Below are 21636 nucleotides of genomic sequence, written 5' to 3'. Positions count from 1 at the left end.
TATTTCATTAAAAGACACGGGATGTCATGTTCGATACAGTACATAAGTATAAACAATAGAATATAAGACTTACTACATTATTTCATATCTACAGGCCTATATCCATAATCGCTCATCCCAACACATCACAACTATGCTCGAGCGCCACTATGTGTAATACGTAAAACTGAGTGGGTCAGGCTTGGGAGCCTGGTGAGCATATAGGGTTTTCAACCCACAATAAATAAGTTTTTTAATTTCATCAACCAACAATAACCCGATTACCCGTTCCCGTTATCCTCACGTTACATCCCTAAACTGTTGGATAATGTGTCTAAGTCCATAACTTACTTGGTACATAATTGACCCGACCCAGCATGATCCATTTGGGTTGCATTTCATCCAAACGATTTATGGATAATTTTATGAGAATTGTATACTTACGATTTATTAATATATTATAAGTTATAATATATTAATATGAAGTCATGTTATTTAATTAGTTTTAGTCTTAAATTAATTATGAATTAATTTAGAGATTAAAAAGAAGACTGATTAAATCATGGGCTATTATATTCTATATAGTGTGAGCTAATACTCATTTGTTAATGGGCTAAGCTAATATGGAAGTCCATGGATGATCCATGGAGCGTTTAATCCATGGATCCTTGGAAAGGAAAAGACATGGGTTATTAGGGTTTCACCATAACCATGCACACTATATAAAGAAGCATATGATGCAAGAAATGAGACTCTAGTTGTGTGAGACTTAGTGGTGGCCGATTCCACAAGAAAGTATACTACTCTCTCAAAGTTTTCCAAACGTTTGTGGTGATTTTTGATTCCATTTGAGGCATTCACACTATTGGTGTTTGGCTCTCAAACTCCAAACAATCAACCATCATCAAAATGTATGTATTTCTACTAGTAGTTTTATGATTCATAATCCTTATGCTATGCTAGTTAGGAACAAACCTTGAAATCATTATTTGGATGTATTTTAGAAGAAAACATAGATCCAAGGTTTATTAGGGTTGCATGCACACTTAGGAAGTGTTAGATTGCTCAAAACCCAATAGTGGTATCAGAGCCTAGGCTTGCTTGTTTGATACTTGATGCAAAATAGTGAAAAAAAGTCGAAATTTTTGCTGTCTGCATGATGGAATCGCCGAGTCCATGGGGGGACTCGCCGAGTCCGAGGCAAAATTCATCCTACTCGCCGAGTAGAAGGTTCAGAATGCAGATTTTTGACTTTTGCTGTTGGAAATGGACTAGAAACTTTACCCTAAACTTTTTTGATGTTTTAAAACTTATTTTAGTTGGTGTAATGGTTGTTCTAATCCATTTACAATAGCATATATTAAAATTTCATGCTTTGTATGTGTTCATATAATTATTGAAACTTTGATAATCATGTTCATGTTCTTATGAATTTAGAAGATGATAGGAATTATTTGCTGAATTGTTTAGGATTAATTCTTGATCATTTATGTGTTTTAATGGAGTCCATAATTTGTCCTCAAGTTATGGATATCCAAATGTCACTTTTCTTTAACACACATTAAAAACACATAAGTTACATAAAATGAAGAGTCTTCATTTTATGAACCTTTAATTCATAAGTTATGAAATGAAAAGTTTTGAAGAGTTACAAAACTTGCCCTCAAGTTTTGGAATTTGGAAAAGTTTCACACACTTTAATAAACTTTAATTCCAACACTTCGAATTTTAAAAGTTAAAATTCAACACTTATACTATTTATAACATTAATGGTTAATTATATATATATATATATATATATATATATATATATATATATATATATATACATGTATAAGAACAAGTCGTTTTACCGTTAGTAGGCCTCATTCACGAAGCCGGTCTATAAGGTGGGTATAAGGTTGTTGCCTATAAAATGGCGACTTAATGGGTGTCCACTCTCACCCACCGCTTGCTTGACTGGTGGAGGGTCGTTAGCCGAACGGGTAAGAAAAGGACTTATAAATTATCATTAAGTATGATGAATATTATAAAGCAACTCAATGTTTTATTTAATTCCCAATCTTAGTTACTTTAGGAAAAATGTGAATTGGTGCTAGCCCATGGAATTCACACTTTGTACCTTACCAAGTCGTTGGTGGAGCGTGTGTGGTTAACCGGCACACTAACTTGGACTAGCAAGGACCACGAAGGGTGACTTAATGTTTGTCATAGATTAATGGAGCGTGTGTGGTTAACTGACACATTGATTAGGTGATAATATTAAGGGTACCAAGTGAATTGGTATGGTTATTCACACCTTATTTTGTGATCCTCGGCATCCCAGTCACAAAATTTGAGAGGGCACACTCGAGGTTGAAACATGCCATTGAAAAGTTCAATGAATCTCAAAAGATCTAGGAATTTCAAATCCAATTAAAACCTAATAAATTATTTCGTTTTTCATGGTGGAAATTGGTGAATCGTTATTCGCCTACCTTCAAATATTCTATAGCTTGGATTACGGCATCCCTCTTCCAAATTATAAAATATTGTGTTGGGTCCTAGCCTTAATATTTCATATTGGGTGTTATATTAAGGATTTTGAATCAACTAACTTGATTTTCTCCCATTATAGATGTCTGGTTCAGACAACTATGATCTTCCCAAATCTCTTGAAGATGGTGTCCCTCAACATCATGCTTCACTTCCTCCACCTCCTCCAAATATTCTCCCTAACCCACAAGTTTAAGGTCACTCAAGCCCTATTGGCAGGCATAGTCTATGTGTGATCACATCTTGGAGATAAAGTCACATATTGACAAGCCGGGAGAGTTGGGTGTCAAGGTCTTGTGAAAGTTGGATGTTCAATCACTTTCTTAGTAACATAGTGAGTCTCTTTGGGACTACTATGAGACAGACTATGACATGACCCTTAATGATGTTATCTATTTGCTTGGTGTTGTGGAATCAGCAATGATTTGGAACACCAGTAAAGCAAATTTGATTAAAAGAACAACTTCCCAAGTCTTAAATGGACATTGACAATGGTAGCATTGGATATCTAGAAAAAGATTTCTCTTCCCAATGGAAAGGGATCGGCTATAGTCAACTCGGTTGACCAAATGGTAAAGAGAAAGGCTAAGTCTGAGATAGTCTCATGTGCCATTACCAAAGGGTCCATGTGTTTTGTTGCCAAAGGAAGGGGCATTGGTTGTGAAGCTACCATATTTACCTGAAAGATCATAAGATCGATCAAGTCAAAAAGTTTGACTCTACTTCAGTTAAAGTCCACTGACTAACTCTATTAAGTTCCTATTTAGAGATTCTTATTACATAATGTGAATGGGTCACATGTTGATGTTTTTAAGAATCAAAGAAAAGATAGGAAGCTTAAAGTAAGTATATGTTGATTCTGATTGCGAAGGTGGGTTTCGATCGCATGGTTCGGTAATCAGAATTTTGAGTTGTTGCTTAAGAGTTATAATATATAGATTATGAATAGATAACAACAAGGTTTTCATGTGGATTGTAAGGATAAGTTTTTCCGCAAAGTTTTAAAATAAAACAAAAAAAAGGGTTTTAATTTTATTTATTTTAAAAATATCCTTACAATGGCATTTGTGGAAAATTGTTGCTTATATGTTTCCAGTAATAGCAATATTGGAAAGTGGATTTGATTCTTTCATTTGTGGTAGTGTCTGAATTTACCAAATGAAGAAAGTTTTTCATCACCCAAGTTGCAATTGGACAGAAACTTGGAATCATACAAGTTGTATTGTATGATGAATAAGAATTTTCATCTTTGAAAAATTAAGACTAATTCTTTGATCACATGTATATGTTAGTCAATTGAAGGATTAAGGAATTAGGTACACTGGGTGTGCGCTGGTCAAGGTCCACCACAAAGATTGATTTTTCATGATTTACTAAAGATTAGTAAATATGATTATACTTATAAGTCTGAGTATAATTCTGTAACATTGGAAAGGTTACAATGTATGACAAAACAAATGAGAAGAATCAAATTAGGCAGAAAGATAAAAGTTTCTCACATCTGAAAGGATGGGAGAGTACTTTAGTATCATATTTCATGATCATATTAATGATTAAGATACCATATCACAAATTCATACTCTAAGGACGTCTTAGTGCATTGTTATGGCTAAGAAGAGAGGTCATGAATTGTTGGATTGGTTAAAATCAAGAAGATGAGTCATACTTCGTTCCAAAACAATTCTTAGAGTCATACTCCAAGATTGTAACCTTGAGTGACATAAAGGAAGATTTATTAACACTAGTCAAATGTAAGAGTAAAATGTTTTCTACTCTTGTACATTTGAGATTGGTAAGTTGTGATGTCTTGGATGAGACAAAGACCAACTGAGACCAATTGTGTGAAGTGTTAGTCTTGATAAGAATCTGCACTATCCCTTGAATATTTATTTTGTCAAGGAATGGTTCTTGACCGGGGAAACTTATATGTCAAGGGGACAGTGGGAGCCTTAAAGATCCTGAAAGAGTTTCAAGATTTAATCAAGAGTAAAACCTGTAATTTATCACTAGCACACGACTTAAGGTTTGCAACCTATTGTGTTGACATAATTCTTATTTATGTACCTACTTCAAATAAGTTGAATTTGCATGTGAGTTATCAGAGTTCAACTTGGAAGCATTGGTGGGCCTTGTGCTACCAAGGTGACAAGAAATTAGGATTGAACAAGTTCAATCCATATGAGTTTGAATTTGTCACTAACCTTGTCTTGTGATTATGGTTTTGACAAATTAACATGGATAGGAACTCATACACCATAAAATCTAAATGTCATAAGGTTTCTCTCCGATTCATGAAAATGATGGTGAGGAAACGCTTTCACTAAGTAGATTTTACGTAGATATCAATTGTGTTATTTGGATTTTCAAAGGTCGTTAGTGGAGCGCGTGTGGTTTACCGGCACACTAACATGGACTTGTGAGAAATGGAAACGATCTAAACAATTAAGACTATGATTACGGTATCCCTTTTCATAGTTCTGAAAATTGTTTAGACACACATGTGAGCTATTTAAGAAAGGGTGTATGAATCTAAATTTCAGAAGTCCAACAGATTTCTGGAAATATGTCAAAGCTAGTGGGAGCATAAGTGTTACGCTGATAATCATCATGTTAGTGGGGGATGATTATTACATTTAGTGTTGCAAGTTAGCAATGTTAATTATAGAAAACAAAGTTTCAATTCGTGAAGTTGCAGGGGTTGAAAAGTTGTTTTGCTATAATTAAGGGAGAGGAAATTATACTTCATTTCAATTCTAGAAGCTTAGATTGAGATTTTAATCATCTTTAGTCAAGGACATATATATGAATTTTATGTCTGAATGGTTCGACTTAAGGAAATTCTATATATATTGCGTTCTCAAAATTCAATTATGACTACGGCATCCCTCTTCATAGTTAAATTTTGAAAACATGGCAAAATAAAAAAAATATTGTAGCAAAAGTCTGGTCTAGTATCGTGTCTTTATGTGAGACATCATGAATCGTGTCCCATATGCTTCGGATATAGGATCGATTTCATGTGCTATTATATTCATCTTTTCTAAATTTTCCAAATGTTTAAGGCATTGAGAAGGGAAAAGTCTAGAACTGGATATGACTAAAGTGATTAAGCAATTATCGAGGACAATCTGAGGTTTGCCAAAGATTGGTTGCTCAGGGAAAGTTGGAAGTATGATGTAAGTTGTTAGAAAGGACCATATTGACATGTTCTGAAAAGAAGTAACTCTTGTTCGGAAGTGATAGTCAAAATGGGACTATGAAAATGTCTCCATAGGTGGAAGTTATTCAATCTATGTAAGATTAGAAAACCTTAATGCAAGAAGGATGTTCAAAGCAATGTACTTTGAATATGAGACTTTCGTTCCATAGAAGTTAACCTTCTTTGGAATACTCTGTAATGACTGGTGACAAGGTTTTGATGACTTTGTGAATAATCATTTTGCTGCATAACCAATCCGTGAATGCCAAGGAGTAGAAGGCACTTTGATGCTCAGTGGGAATAAAGATGTTCCAGATCAATTTAGCAAAGTGACACTCACGCAAAACATGTAAACAATCCTAAAAGGTGTCCACATCTAGAACAGCTGCTAGACTCTGAAAAATGACTACAAGAGGAACATTGCATAAAAGTTTAAAATCTAACAGTTTCTTTGGTAAATGATAGGAATCGGGGATTCTCACATTTGCAATAAGGATTTGGGATTGTGAAATGAGTATCATTGGAATCATGTTCAATTGATCTACATCACAATGTAAGGATCATTGACAAACATAGTGTGCATACTTGGAGTATGGCATAACTATTGTTTAGAAAAATAAAGTGTACATGCTAGGAGCATGGGACGACTGTTGTTTTTATTCAAGTCTTAAGTTGATTGTTTGAAACATTATACAATGAATAATGTGTAATCAATATGGTGATAAATTAAAGGTGATTCTATTTATATTCAAAAGGGTTCTGAGACCATATTGGATTCGAATATTATTGTGTTTCACTTTGCATGTTTTGACTTCCAAAATAGCTAGGTTATTGTTTCCGAATGACTAAGTTATTTAAACACTTCACAGTCGTTCATATGTTAGAAGTAGGTATGAATCAAGACTGTCATGAATTGAGTTTGTAGATGGCTAAATGGGTTTAGTCATAGCAATGGTTGCTACAACATTCATGAGTGCTCATAAGTTATGAGTATTGGAATCAACCCACGCTCACTTGTATCACTTCATGGAATTATCTCGAATGATCGTGAGACGGTAATATCATATAAATCTTCAAACCTAGAGATATGAGTTGTTACCTATGAGTTGGTTGTGCATTGATTGCACGTAAACGCATCAGTAACTTGATGTTATAAAACGTGCCTTTGTGTACAATTCAACAAGTAGTAGAACAAGCATATGAGTCGAAGTTCATCTGTTCCTTCTAGAAATAGAAGAGATATCTGTGCCCCTCGATGATTTTGTTGTGATCTATGTACCGGCCGGTCAGAACTAAATTGATGTGTTCGATTAAGTTCTTTGTCAAACAAATCGAAAATCGGGAAACAAACTGCTGGACAATAAGTACGACGTTGTTCCATGTATTTTTCCGGCTGATATCATGAGAACAGAGGATTATATGATCACTTATCTAAAATGGCGCTTCATAGTTCAACAGAGTTTTCGAGAGCTACGATTGCTGGTTGGTTCCTGAAGTAACATATGCAAATATAGTTATTAGACTTATCCAAGTGGGAGTCTGTTGGATAATGTGTCTAAGTCCATAACTTATTTGGTACATAATTGACCCGACCCGGCATGGTCCATTTGGGTTGCATTTCATCCAAACGATTTATGGATAATTTTATGAGAATTGTATACTTACGATTTATTAATATATTATAAGTTATAACATATTAATATGAAGTCATGTTATTTAATTAGTTTTAGTCTTAAATTAATTATGAATTAATTTAGAGATTAAAAAGAAGACTGATTAAATCATGGGCTATTATATTTTATATAGTGTGAGCTAATACTCATTTGTTAATGGGCTAAGCTAATATGGAAGTCCATGGATGATCCATGGAGCTTTTAACCTATGGATCCTTGGAAAGGAAAAGTCATGGGTTATTAGGGTTTCACCCTAACCATGCACACTATATAAAGAAGCATATGATGCAAGAAATGAGACTTTAGTTGTGTGAGACTTAGTGGTGGCCGATTCCACAAGAAAGTATACTACTCTCTCAAAGTTTTCGCACTACAAGAAAAATACCCTTTAATGACGTGCAAACAATGACACTCGCTGATTGATGATACAGATTTTTGTGTGACCTTAAAAATAATGTCAACCTTCCAAAATTTGAAAGATAGAGAACACGCATTTTTGCGTGCCTTAAAATTAATGTCCAAAAAAAAAACACGGAGGGCACTTGTTTTAAATGCGTGTCTTCTAAAAATGTCGCTTTTTATTTTTTATCAAACACGCGTTTTTAAGGGGAAAAAATGAAATCCTCTCAAATTCTAAAATTTTGAAGTGCCCGCTTCTTCTATCTCTCCGTATCTCCCTTCATTCACTCATTCCTAGGGCTTTTTCAAGAACCATTCTACCTAGGGCTTTTTCAAGGAAGTTCAAAATGCTCTCCGATTCTCGATCGGTTCTCCCATGCCTCTGCAACAATCGACGATCTCACTTCACGATTACTTCTTCTCCGGTGAGCATAGGATCACCTCCCAGCGTCCATCCTCCTCGTCATAAAATCATCCAACTAGGGATTTTGTTTCTCGATATCTTCAGGTCCGTCCTCCCAAAATAAGGAAGAAACTAGTTTGATTTCTCCCCTAAAACCTGGTACGACTTCTCCTAATTCCAACTTCACTCTTCACTTTTAGGTTATCGGCTCAAAAACTTCTCCCTGAAACCTGGTTTGATTTCTCCAACATTCCAACGAACCTGTTTTTCAAAAAGAAACCCATATGGGAGTTTGTTTTCTCCCTTATCCCCATGTCAGAGTTCAATTTCTGCCATATCCTCATAATTTCTAATTAGCGCTTTTGAACCATTCACATGTTGAAGTTCAGAAATCAGAGGTTCAAGGTAAAATTGGTGCTACATATTGATTGCTTTGTATTTTTCAAAAGGGAACAATGAGAAAGATCCAATGAAGATGACTACATACCACGGTAAGTAGAAAATATTAAAGATAACGTTTCTCGTTTTACCAACTTTTCTTTCTGTTTAAAGCCAATGTTCATGTATGCATCTGAAGTAAGCTCTTTCCCAGGTAGGCTAATCACCATTTGCACAAAATCAGTCACCCCTAACTCTTGCAAGAATTTTCTCCATTTTGATTTTGCTCCATTTAAGGATTTGGAACTCGGGTGCTTCAGATAGTTGTTATCAATCTCAAACCACTACATATCAATGCCAGGAATTAACTTCCTCATATCAATTGGGTTCCCGAATTCTTTACTGAAATGAATTGGCATGTCGAAAAGTCGTTTGTACCCCTGGTTTGTGGAGATAAAAGCAGTGTCACGCACCTGTGAGAGTAGATTCTCTCTTTCTGGAAATACAGTTAGAGCAAGCTGATTCAAAATGGAACATTATAAAAGAAAGATATTCAGTCATTAACTCTTTACTTTCTGAAACAACTTTTTCATTTGTAATAGCTGGCAAGATGTGAGCTTTTAAAACTTCATGTGCAGATAACCGTTGAACACCCACTTTGTAAAGCATTTGAGTTATGTTTTCAACATGTGTAGAATCATTAAGAAGGGCATAATTGACAATTTGAAGTTTGGGGTACAAGTTCCTGAAAGCTTCAAGACCATGTTTACTATCAACTCTATCAGTATGGAAGCATATTGCACCTTCTTGAATTGATGAATTGATTATGAATTGAATGAATTGATTGTTATGATAGTTACAAATCAACCAATCTATGATATTCTGCAACTCTGCAAACTGAGTAGAGCTATTAGCAAAGAAGATAACAGAGCTTGGATATTCTTGCTTATATATATATATATATATATATATATATATATATATATATATATATATATATATATATATATATATATATATATATATATAATAATTAAAAAAAACTCAAATTATAAAATATTATTTACCCTAATATACCCTAATCATGAAATTGTTATCAGATTTGTTTACAAGGGGTATAGATATTCAAGCCGTGAATGTTGTAATCAATTTTGACTTTCCAAGGAACGCCGAGACGTATTTGCATAGGGTAAACTAAAAATATTTTATTATTTTATTATTTTTTTTGAAAATGAAAAATTATTATATTGTTTATTTGTAGGTGGGGATGTTCGGGAAGGTTTGGACATCTGGGGTTAGCTGTGAATCTGATAACTTATGAAGATCGGCTTAACTTGTATGTATTTTCTTTCATATTTTTAAGTTAGATGTTAAATGTTAAATGTTAAATGTTAAATGGATGCTAATATAATGTGTGGTTTTGTGGAAATTTTACAGGTATATGATTGAACAAGAGCTTGGAACTGAGATAAAATAGATTCCTCCCCAAATTGATCAAGCCATTTACTGTTTGTGATTGATTTTGGTGAGACAAAATGAAACAAAAGTAGGAGACATTTTCTATTTATGTTTCTGTTTTTAGTTTAGATTTTGTTATATCATATGCTAGATGTGTAATTAACTGATTCTCGAGGATAGCTTCTAGTTCGTGCTCCATATCTTGAAAAAAAAAAGGAAAAAAACAGATAAAAGGTACTAAGAACTATTGAAGGATAATCATTTACAAGTTTGGTACTAATTACTAAATTTTATGTAAAAATAAATAATAAAATAAAAATAAACAAACTTACGGGATGTCGGGGATCAGCAAGCATGGGGAAAAGACCTATGACAATAAGTGATTGCCTTTATTCAAATGTTCGGGAAGCCCGTGTATCCAAGATTACCTGAAGTTCGCATGCTGGACTTTCATGCCCTTATGACAAGTGATGGAAGTAATGTACAAGTAAAGTTCTTAGAGCTTTTGGATTCTGTAATAGCAATGGCAAAATCGACATTTACCAAGTTGTTTGCCCAGATAATGTTGGCTTACGGAAGTGGGAATCTGAATTAGGGTGGTGGTGGACTTGTTGCAGACCTTGTGGAAAGAAATGCAGAGGTGACTGGAGAGCTTCAGGGGTGAAGCTCTGATGCATAAAGCTTATGCAGCACGTCTTATGGGTGGAGAAGCTTCTGCTCCTGCTGCTACATAATCTGTTCTTAGATTCATGGTGGATTTAGCCAAAATGTGTCCCGCTTTTTCTGTTGTATGTAGACGAGCTGAATTCATTGAGAGCTGTGTTGATCTTTATTTCTCCTGTGTCAGGTCATATACTTTATCTCTCACTGAATTAGATTTAGCTCCAGACTTTAGATGGTCCCCACAAATCCCAAACATTTCAAACACAATTTTCACAGTCCATCCGAAGCTGCTTCTTGATGTGGATGATTTCGGTTATGGTTCTGTTGGAGCAATAGCTGTGCTAGACTTCATTTCAGAAGTTCTTTCTGATTTTGTATCTGAAATTCACCATGTCCTGTTTCCTTCCTTCTTTCTTGATCTCAGTTGGAGAAGATGAGTTTGTTTAGCCAAGGTACTTATCTTTTCCTGTATGTATGGATAAAATGGCTGAATGGTTAAATTCTTAATTCAAAAATAAACAGCTCTTAATGTTTTTTATATAATGGTTCTCTTTTTATTTTTATATATAGATGGTTCATGAGGAGTTTGGTATCATTGAAGGTTTGATGACAACTGTACATGCAACCACAAGTGTTGACATTTATTCAAACCTTCATTTTTCATTCTCTTTATATATAAAAATTTTCATTTAAAATTATTAAATTGCTGTTTTTTTTTTATTTGTTTTCAGCTACACAAAAAACGGTTGATGGACCTTCAACGAAGGATTGGTGTGGAGGATGTGGCGCTGCACAAAACATCATCCCTAGTTCCACTGGTGCTGCCAAGGTATATATTATTCTTATATAAAATGAAAATGTAAATTTATATATTCTTTTTTATAAATCTTTTTAGATTTTATAACAAAAAAAAATTTGGCTGTGGGAAAGGTCAATTACATATGGAAATGAAAGCCGAAAGTGTTGATACTCTTGCATCCCGTTTTAACGCCACATCTGGTTAACTGCAGCTGAGTCGCCTCTTCAAACTTTGAAGCTATCTTGGATCGAAGGTTGGGCATTTATTGCATTTGTAACCTTAGGGTGTCTGCAATAGAAATGTTTGAGGTATATTCACTGATGTTTTTTTTCATTAAAAATTTAGACCATTGTTATGGTTGTCAATCTCAAACTCGTTCTTATTTAATATTTTTTTTTAGGGCCTTCCTCCAAGATCAAATGTGATGATGCAGATTATATTGCAGCATGGGACCATATACTGATCCCTGTTGCAAGAGAATTTAAATGTTTACGTACTCCATGATCATGGCTACCAATTTGGAGTCTTGTTACCATATGTGTCAACTTACACATCCTCTTTTAAAAGCTTCTGGAACTGGAAACATTGTTTTGATTTCATCTGTTGCAGGTCTTGTTCACGTTTCTGTTGGGTTTGTTTATAGTGTCACCAAAGGTATGGTTAGTTTAGCTCCATATTTTATATCTGATTTCATCTGGAAACAACTAGCTGTTGTATCTATTCATCCATAGTAGTTCAGGTACTATGGATGAATTATGTTTGTAAAGTATTTAAGAAAATGATTAGAAACAAGGGTGAATTTGTACAACTTAATTAGCTACTTGCAGGTTGATCTTGAATAAGAAAAGGGCAATGGATTGTATTTTTTGTATCTAATTTGTTTGTAAATTTTTGTTACAACTTCTATTAATTTGTTTTATCTTTCCATGGAACGATTATTTGTATAACATTAAATTTAAGCAATGGATTCTATTTTTTGTATATGATATTGTATTTTCTATTATGAAACATTAAATACAAATTTAATTTGAAAATAAGTAAATCTATAAATAATATTTTTTTTAACATTTAAAATTATGATACGCAAAAATGTGTGTCGTCTTCATTTATGACATGACCTTTCTTGACAGGGGCTTTCTTGATACGCATTGCGTGTCATTAACACGCGTGTTGTAAGGTTACGACATGCGAATGCGTGTCGTTTTCCTTTATGACAGGGCCTTCCTTGATACGCATTGTGTGTCGTAAACGTGCGTCGTAAATGAGCGTTGTGAATGCGCGTCGTCTCTCTTTATGACAGGGCCTTCCTTGACGCGCATTTGCGCGTCGTCTGAGGCTTTTACGACGCGCAATGAGCGTCGTAAAAGGCTGTTTTTCTAGTAGTGTTCCAAATGTTTGTGGTGATTTGTGATTCCATTTGAGGCATTCACACTATTGGTGCTTGGCTCTCAAACTCCAAACAATCAACCATCATCAAAAGGTATGTATTTCTACTAGTAGTTTTATGATTCATAATCCTTATGCTATGCTAGTTACGAACAAACCTTGGAAATCATTATTTGCATGTATTTTAGAAGAAAACATAGATCCAAGGGATTGCTCAAAACCCAACATAAACACCTATCATAAGGGACCTATCATAAGCATCATCATCGGGGTGGATATTACTGCTAAGGGGGTTCCTCAGCAATAAATGTCCTAAAAGCAACCATGAGGGGGATGGAGTACACCGATGAACATATCGTTCACAACACCTACAGGTTGCGAGCCTGCTAGCGTTCCACTAGACTGTCTAGAAGAGTCCGTGGTCGTCATCTATACTCCGCTAGATGACTGCATCAACAACAACAACATCAAGGCCTCTCATCATTTTATCACACATCGTCTTATTACATTTAACCATGTTTTACCTCAACATTTTTATAGATATAAATACATATACAGTTTAAATCATTTAAAATTTGTATAAAAACATTCATCCAGCATAGATAACAAGTATACATATAATATGCACACATATCACGTAATATATAAAATACTTCATATCTATGTGTAAGATGAAAGTAACTATGCACTAACTTGAAAAGGTGGTGATTCCGAACTGGAACAGCGCATCGCTTCTTAAAAATAATTTCCTTCGACGAAACCTAGTATTATTACCACTAGAGTTTAGTCTATTATTCGCCGAGACTAATTAATAGTCTAGCTATTATTACTATTATACAAGCGTTAAAAAAATACTTATATAACCCATAATAATAGCCCAAGTATTTATTATAAGTTTCTAATAACGTTACTATAATTAAATAAAAGTTATATTAAAAATAACGTAGGCGTAGCTCACTTACAGCGGGTTTTATAGAAAACCAGGCTTTGCTTGGAGCAGCGTTACCGAGCCAAAAGCTCTTCTTCTCGGAGCCGTCAAGCACTCCGGGGCTTCCACCTCGTGCTAGGGAGGTTCCCTAGGCTTTTCGGGGGATTTCGGGGCTAGAGAGAGGTTCTAGAGAGAGAGAGAGAGTAAAGAGAATAAAGAATGAGAAATGTGTGAAGAAAATGAGGGTGGGAGAGGTGATATTTATAGGGTGAAATGTGGCTGAAATTGGTGCCACATGTCACCATCTAGTGGCAAGCCTTGGGGAGAAAGCAATGGCCAAGATTGTGCCACATCACCCATTTTCACACAGTACACTTCCGACTTCTAAAACCCGTAACTTTCACATACGAGCTTCGTTTCCAACGTTCTTTATATCCACGCGTAGGTAAAAATAAGATCTACAACTTTCATTTTGACTCCATCGGCTAATTATCGACCAAAATTTAACAGTACGAGGAGATTATATTGTTAAATGTCCGCGTAAAATTCATAACTTCTACATACGGACTCTGTTTCCGTCTGTCTTTTTACTGTTGAATTCCTATTAATAAGATCTTCAATTCTCATTTAGGTTGCGTAGGCCAAAAACCGCTCGATCTAAAATTCGAGTTTCGGGTTGTATACTGCTAAGCCGAAACTTCGAAAAATCATAACTTCCTCATACGAAGTCAGATTTGAGCGTTCTTTTTATAGATGCTCTCGGTTTAACGTATTCTACGATTTTCATTTAGATTTCTAAGGCTAAAAGTCGCTCTATCGTAAGTTCACTATTTACACTTTCCGGTGTCGTGCCGGTTCCGTCGTGAAACTTCGACAAGTCATAACTTCTTCGTTATAACTCGGATTTAGGTGTTCTTTATATCCCCGAAATTCTTGTTTTGACCACTACAACTTTATGTAGAGATATCGGGCTTATGTCACACTTTAATTTTGATGCTTATTTTTATTCTTTATTAATTATACATTTATAATTAAATAATAAGCACATAAATACACATAATTCACATAATACTCAAATATTTCATCTTTATTACTTCAAAAAGAGTTACAATAACTGACCTAGACTATTACATTGTCAAAAATGCTTAGCCCCGAAAACCGGGCGTTACAAGGTGTCACCTTGGAAAGGTGTCATCCGATTCAGGAAGCGGGGCAAGTTGGGCCCCAGGTACATTAGGCCTTTCAGGGTTGCAGCCCGGGTAGGCAAGGTAGTGTAAAGGTTGGATCTAGTAGCCAAGATTAGCCAGATCCATAACACCTTTCACGTCTCTTAGCTACGGAAGTGTCTGGTAGATGACTCAGTAGAAGTACCACTAGAGGACATTCAGGTGGATGACAGCCTAAACTACATTGAGCGACTAGTGGCTATCCTCGAAAGGAAGTCGAAGAATCTGAGGAACAAGAGGGTCGAGCTGGTGAAGGTGCAATGACAACACCGCAAGGGCACATAATGAACTTGTGAGCCGGAGGATGGGATGAGAGAGCACTAACCCCCAACTTTTCCTAACAGAATTCGAGGACGAAGTCTGAAATAAGTGGGGGAGAGTTGTAACACCCGGTTCCTGATACGTAATTTAATTATAAATTTTTCACTTTTGTTTTGGGACTCGGTGAGTTGGAGGCCCCAACTCGTCGAGTAGAGGTTAAATTGGGATGCGAGAAGGAGAACCTACTCGCCGAGTCGGAGGCCCTAACTCGATGAGTAGGCCTGTCTGGTGGAAATCCTAATATTTAGGGTTTGCACCCTATTTAAATGCCTTATCTTGCCCCAACTCAGCCTCCATCATCACTCTTAGTCTAAAAAGGCCCTAAATCGAAACCCTAACCTTATTTGTGTGTTATTGAGCCATTTTTGTGTGTTTATGGTGGTTGTGAAGCTTGGTAAAGAAGAAGGAGCTTGCGAGTTCAAGTGGAAGTGAGTACATCTAGAGGTTAAGTCCCATTTCCAACATATTGGAGGTAAAAATCTCCTACCTTGACCATCTATCTCTTAGATCTCTAGTTAGGGTTTATTTCCACCTTTTCTAAGCTCTTATAGAGTTATACCCATGATTTTGTGGTTATAAAGGAGAATGACTTTAGATCTGGAACCATAGAGGGTTCTTATGGCATAAAAGTGCCAACTTTATGCCATAAGCACCCAATGTATCTTGTAGACTCCATTTTAGGGCCATTTAAGCCAAATACCCTATGCATGGATGTAAAGTTTGGAACTTTACGTGTATTATGGACCTTAGGAGGTCAAATCTATAATTTGAATGCATCAAGACCCACTGAAATCGAGTGTATAGTTTTGGACATAAAGGGACTCGACGAGTCACCCATGTGACTCGACGAGTCGAGTCGAGTTTCCTACAAAAACCCTTCTGATAATGGACCATGAGTTGAGTTAGAAGAACACACAGTCAGTTAGACTCATTGAGGACCTGGAAACCATGGAACTCGGCGAGTTCAAGGCTATGTCCCAAGAATATGAAGACGGACTCGGCTAGCCAAGGAAGAAATCGGAAAGTCCAGTAATAAGAACACCACCTTGCATGAAGATGAACTCGACGAGTTCATGAGGAACTCAATGAGTCAAGGAATAAACGTCCCAAATAGCATGGAGATGGGCTTAGCGAGTCAAAGGATGAACACGCTGAGTCACATGCAAAGGGTCCTGACTTTGTATCATGAAACTCGACGAGTTGGTGGACCAACTTGGTGAGTTGACCCAAAAGTGACTTTGACCATGATGTTGACTTTGACCTTGACCAGGACGTTGACTTTGACCAAGGGTAAAACAATCAAGATTATCAGATTTTGATTAAATATATTATCTAGTTGATAGCCGGGGAGTCGCCGAAGCAGCAATTAGAGATTCTTCACTCAAGTTTCAGCAGTCAGCTTTACGAGGTGAATTTCCTTTCAGTAAGAACGAGTCGAAGGCACCAATGCTGACCCGTTTATGTATGTTAGTATATGCCGAGCTTAGGCCCAAAGCCAGGGTTAGCCCGATGCAGCTTATATGTTCCGGACTTCGATCTGATGTCGGGGCGGTCCCACGAAGAGTATATGTATGCTTAATGACTTTGTGATTCATGCATGTTATGTGTTATGTATTCCGGGGCAAGCTCGATGCCGGGGTAAACCTAATGCAGAATTAGCTTATATGTTATGTGTACCGGACTTCGGTCCGATGCCGGGGCGAGCCTGAGGAAGCCTATTATGTTTATATGTTATATGTTATATGTTTATGTTTTATGTGCCTGTTTCTATGATATGTATTCCAGACTTCAGTCCAACGCCGGATGGGGCACGATATTGGGTGGGGCCCGATGTCGGGCGGGGCCCGATGCAGTGGGCGAGGCTTAATATGTGTTATTATGTGTTATTGTATGTCATGTGGTAGTTTGGGGGAGCTTACTAAGCTTCGTGCTTACAGTCTTCCGTTTTTGTTTCAGGTACTTCTACTAGCAAGGGGAAGGGCTCGAGATGATCGCATGGCACACACCGCAGCTTCAGCCTGAGATCGTTTTAGACTCTGATATTTCCTCATTTGATTTTGATACAACATTTGACATGATGTTTTGAGATACATAGTTCTTGATTTTCTTTATGATGGTGGACGATTTATGGTTTTATTAATGAATTAAAAACGAAATTTTTGGACTATATTTTTTAGGATGTTACATCTCGTATTTTCAATAGGGCTAGAAATCATGTTGCATCTAACATATCTCAAATAACAAATCCAAACATCTTTATCATAAGGATCGATATTCATATCATCTGCCAATCATAGTAATCACAATGAACCAATAAGATTAATATTTTTAAGATATTATACTCCTCATATGAGGGGTCAGGGGTGTATTGCCAAAGGCAGATAATGGCGAGTAAAGAAAAATGGGTGCACGAAAGAAACGATTACCATCATCATTCTTCAAATTACCATTTAGGTTTTGTGTTAACGCCGACATAGGCTTATTCCAGGAGTATAAATTTGATCATCTTGATCGAGAAGGATGGTGTAAAGGGGAATCAAAGTTTTCCATGATAGATTTGAGAATTTCAAATTTTGAAATCAAGAAGCGAAATTAATGGAGATAAGCTGCATGATTTTGGGAATAAACCGATCAGAGATAGAACTGGGGATATTTTATAAGTGTATAAGTGATAGTTTGCTTCAAGATTTTATAAATTGAGGAGATGCCACGTGTTAAAAATGGACTCTTTTATAATTTTACTATGTATGAGACCCGTGTATCACATAGATTGATTAAAATAAAAGTTAAATATCAAAAAGTAAATATTAAAATATCAACAATGTTTTTGTAACTCAAGATTAATGATACAATCGGCATTTCGCACTATAAAAAATATATTTTAATTTAAAAAAACTATAATCACACATACTAATACCAGTGTTTTATTTAAAATATTTATAACGAAATAATTTTGTTTGCTAATAACTTCTATTATTTTATTATTCTTAAAAAGATGTTTAAACAAATTGTATTTGGAAATAAGAAAACAATGAACAAAAAATCTAAGAAAATATCAAAAATAAAAAGTATGTTAGAAGCATACTTTTAAATCCATATAACATATATATAGATGCACTGAAAAGATTTTGAAAAATATAAAATATATGTGAATTTGAATGCCAAATAGTAGCATAATTTTAGGTTAATAATATCGAATAAAAAAATAAATGAAAAATTGATTTAAATGTTGGAATTGAAATTTAAAAGTAAGGTGTATTTTTTTTTTTTGAACGGCAGTAAGGTGTATTCTTAAAACCTCATAAATACATAATTAGATGATATTTATAAATAAAATTGATAAATACAAGAAAATAACATGTGGATTTTATTTAATTCAAAAACACTATAAAATGTCAAGTGTCATAATTCATAACAAAATGACATGGTAAAAAAAAACATTTATTTATTAGAAATTATAATTATAATTACAATATTAAAATAATATAGGATCTTGTAATCTTAAAATAAATTTACAACGAAGTTGTAAAAAGAATAAGTTGGAAGGAAAAATTATAAAGCAAATTAAAGAACGTTTAAAGCAATGTTGTGTAAAATGAAGTTGTAAATTAGGTAAGTGAAAAAACACAACCGAAACCCAGAAGTAAAAGTTGTAAAAGAACATGTAAAAGCAGAATTGTAAAAAAAAAAAAAAAAAAAAAAAAAAAAAAAAAAAAACCTATGTAAAATCGAAGTTGTAAAAATACATGTAAAAACAATTAGTCATTCAAATTTTTTTTAAAAAAAGTTGGGAAAATTTGTAAAACAAGTTGTCAAACTCTTATTAAATTAAAACTTGTGGCCAATTTAAAAAAAAAAAAAAAGAGTTAGCTGATAAAACTGCTATAGCAAATCATAATAAACATATTTACCTAAGACCTTCCACAATACATAGCACGAACGTGGTTTAGGTGGCCATGAACCACGGTCATGCATACTATCTTGCCGGTTCATGATGGGTCGTTGTTGTGGAGAATTATGGTGGGGAGCACGAACACTGATTCGTTCGTGGTTGTCGTATGCACACCAACATTGATTCGTGGTTCCTTATGGTGATTGTGGTTCAACGTCAAATGTACACCAGATGGCCTAATGAAATGATTGCATAACCGTTCTTTTAGAATTTCACATGGATTATCCTTTTATGTCTTTTTTTTTTTATTTATTTTTTATTTTTTTTATTAACAAAAAAAATCCGTCACATACAAATACAACTAGTATGGGATTCTCCTGCATAGGCATGGTTGCAATAAAGCTAATACTGGATTATATTATCCATTACAAAACTAGCTATATAGTCTATTGGTCCCTTGATTTGTAGTAGCAATTTCATTTTAGTTTATTGCTCAGTTGTTTCATCTTGTATTAGTTTCTGCGTTTGGTTTATCTGCTTAGAGCATTCACACCCGTCTGGCAATTGGTCTTGCAAATGGGTTTTCATTGCCGATGTTATCTTGCAAGTTTAGAAAGACTTGCAAGTATAGGGCTTATTCTTTTTTTATTATATATTCATATTATTTCTAATGCCCTACACACAAATATATATTTTAAGATATATAAAACATTTTTTAGTTTTTAGTGGGACCATTTTAAAGAAAAAATTAGTATTATAATAATTACATTTATGTTAATTTATTATTGAATATATATATATATATATATATATATATATATATATATATATATATATATATATATATATATATATATATAATAATTGTTGATGTGGCAGTAGGGACTACTTTTGAAAGATGAGTGTTATTGTACTGATGTGAGTAATATTGCAAAGCTAATGTGGCACAATCGAAAGATAAATGACATTACACTGATGTGGATGACCTTAGTGTAGTGGTCTGGGTTAATATATAGTTTTCTTTCTCAGAGTTTTAGTTTCTAGCGTATAATTATTCATATGACCTCGTATATTCTAATTTTCCTTAGGTTGCTGGGTGTGGGCAACATGTTATTACATGTTACCACATCCAAAGGGTGTCACGTTATCATCCTAGCCATAAATGAGTGTTATAATATTAAATGTGAAAATGGACAACACTAAATAACATGTAATAACACAATTTATTTTCTATTTTATTTTTTAATTTTTTTGATGTTTGTAATTCCTATTTTTCTATTTTGTTTTATTATTATTTTTTTAATTTATGTCATAATAATTTTTAAAAAACATATAAATTAAATAACACATAATTAAATTAAATACTAATTAAAAAATACATTACAACGAAAAAACATAAAACGACATTTCAACGAAAAAAATAGTCCGAAAGAAAAAACAAAAAGAAAAAAACATTACAACAAAAAAAAACACTAATCTTCGTCTAAATATTTCTGCTCAATCTCCGCCTTCATTTCTCGGAGTGTCTCCAACCGTCTCGGTGGCAAATTATCCTCGCTAGTTTGAAGAATTGTCAAATCTTTCGTAATACGATCGTCCTCGGCTTCACTACGCAAGAACTCAAAATGTTCCTGTTGCAAATCATATCTTTTACGCGCGATTTCGTTGGATCATGAATGTTGGGGTTTTGATCTATAGTAGGCAATTTTTTTTTGAAGATTTGAAAGTAAAAAGGATTGTATAAAAGATAAATGTTGATCTATATGTATATATATATATAGTTGTAAAAAGAATGAAAATCTATTATTATTATTTTTTTTTATTTTTTTTTACCGTTTTACAACGGTTGAAAAATCAAAAATATATCCGTTGGAGTTAATTTGCGTAGAAATCCTCCCGTTGTCAAGCGTTACCATCGTAACGCCTTATACTGTAACGGCTAACAACGCAAGGTGGGCACGGTGTTCGGCGTGTTATAATGCCGTTTTTAGTTTGCCACGTCGGAATAACGCGTACTCGTGTTACCCGTACCTACCCGCCTTAGACAAACTTACATAAATGGTTCTTGTGGCTGATAGAAAATAATGTTGCAAGTCATTTTGAATTTTTTTTAACATAATTGGTTTTTTTAGGTTTAAAACGCACTCGATGACTCATTTTCTTCGGATCACTAAGATCCATTCTTACCAACTATATTAAAAACTCCTTAAAATTATTTGTAGTGGTACTTTCTGGCGCCAGTGACAATGACCATTTGTGTAATTTTGTTTTTTAATACGGTTATATATATTTGCCATTTTGGATGAAAATGTACATATAACTATCATGCAAAAAATATGTAACCACACTATCATCACCAGTTTATTATCTTTTATTTGGATATCTACACAATCAAAA

At 34.4% G+C, this 21636-nt stretch overlaps 1 long non-coding RNA gene across 3 annotated transcripts; it reads left to right on the top strand.

Annotated features, from left to right (window-relative positions):
* Positions 1 to 8073: 8073 nt before the first annotated feature.
* On the top strand, positions 8074 to 12309 carry LOC145047809 (uncharacterized). 3 transcript variants are annotated; one of them, XR_013682459.1, is made up of 10 exons: positions 8074 to 8293; positions 8389 to 8679; positions 8781 to 9350; positions 9667 to 9755; positions 9828 to 9902; positions 10004 to 11139; positions 11258 to 11288; positions 11419 to 11516; positions 11698 to 11794; positions 11887 to 12309. It is a non-coding gene; the product is annotated as an uncharacterized LOC145047809 (long non-coding RNA). The 3 variants fall into 3 exon arrangements; XR_013682455.1 differs by having other exon boundaries at positions 8074 to 8679; XR_013682457.1 differs by having other exon boundaries at positions 8074 to 8679; positions 11618 to 11794.
* Positions 12310 to 21636: the final 9327 nt, after the last annotated feature.

The sequence above is a fragment of the Lactuca saligna genome, chromosome 1 (genome assembly GCF_052625555.1).
Source record: "Lactuca saligna cultivar CGN05327 chromosome 1, ASM5262555v1, whole genome shotgun sequence".
In the NCBI taxonomy this organism is placed as follows: domain Eukaryota; kingdom Viridiplantae; phylum Streptophyta; class Magnoliopsida; order Asterales; family Asteraceae; genus Lactuca; species Lactuca saligna.
Note: the sequence above shows the minus strand (reverse complement) of the source record. Positions and strands in the feature narration are given on the sequence as shown.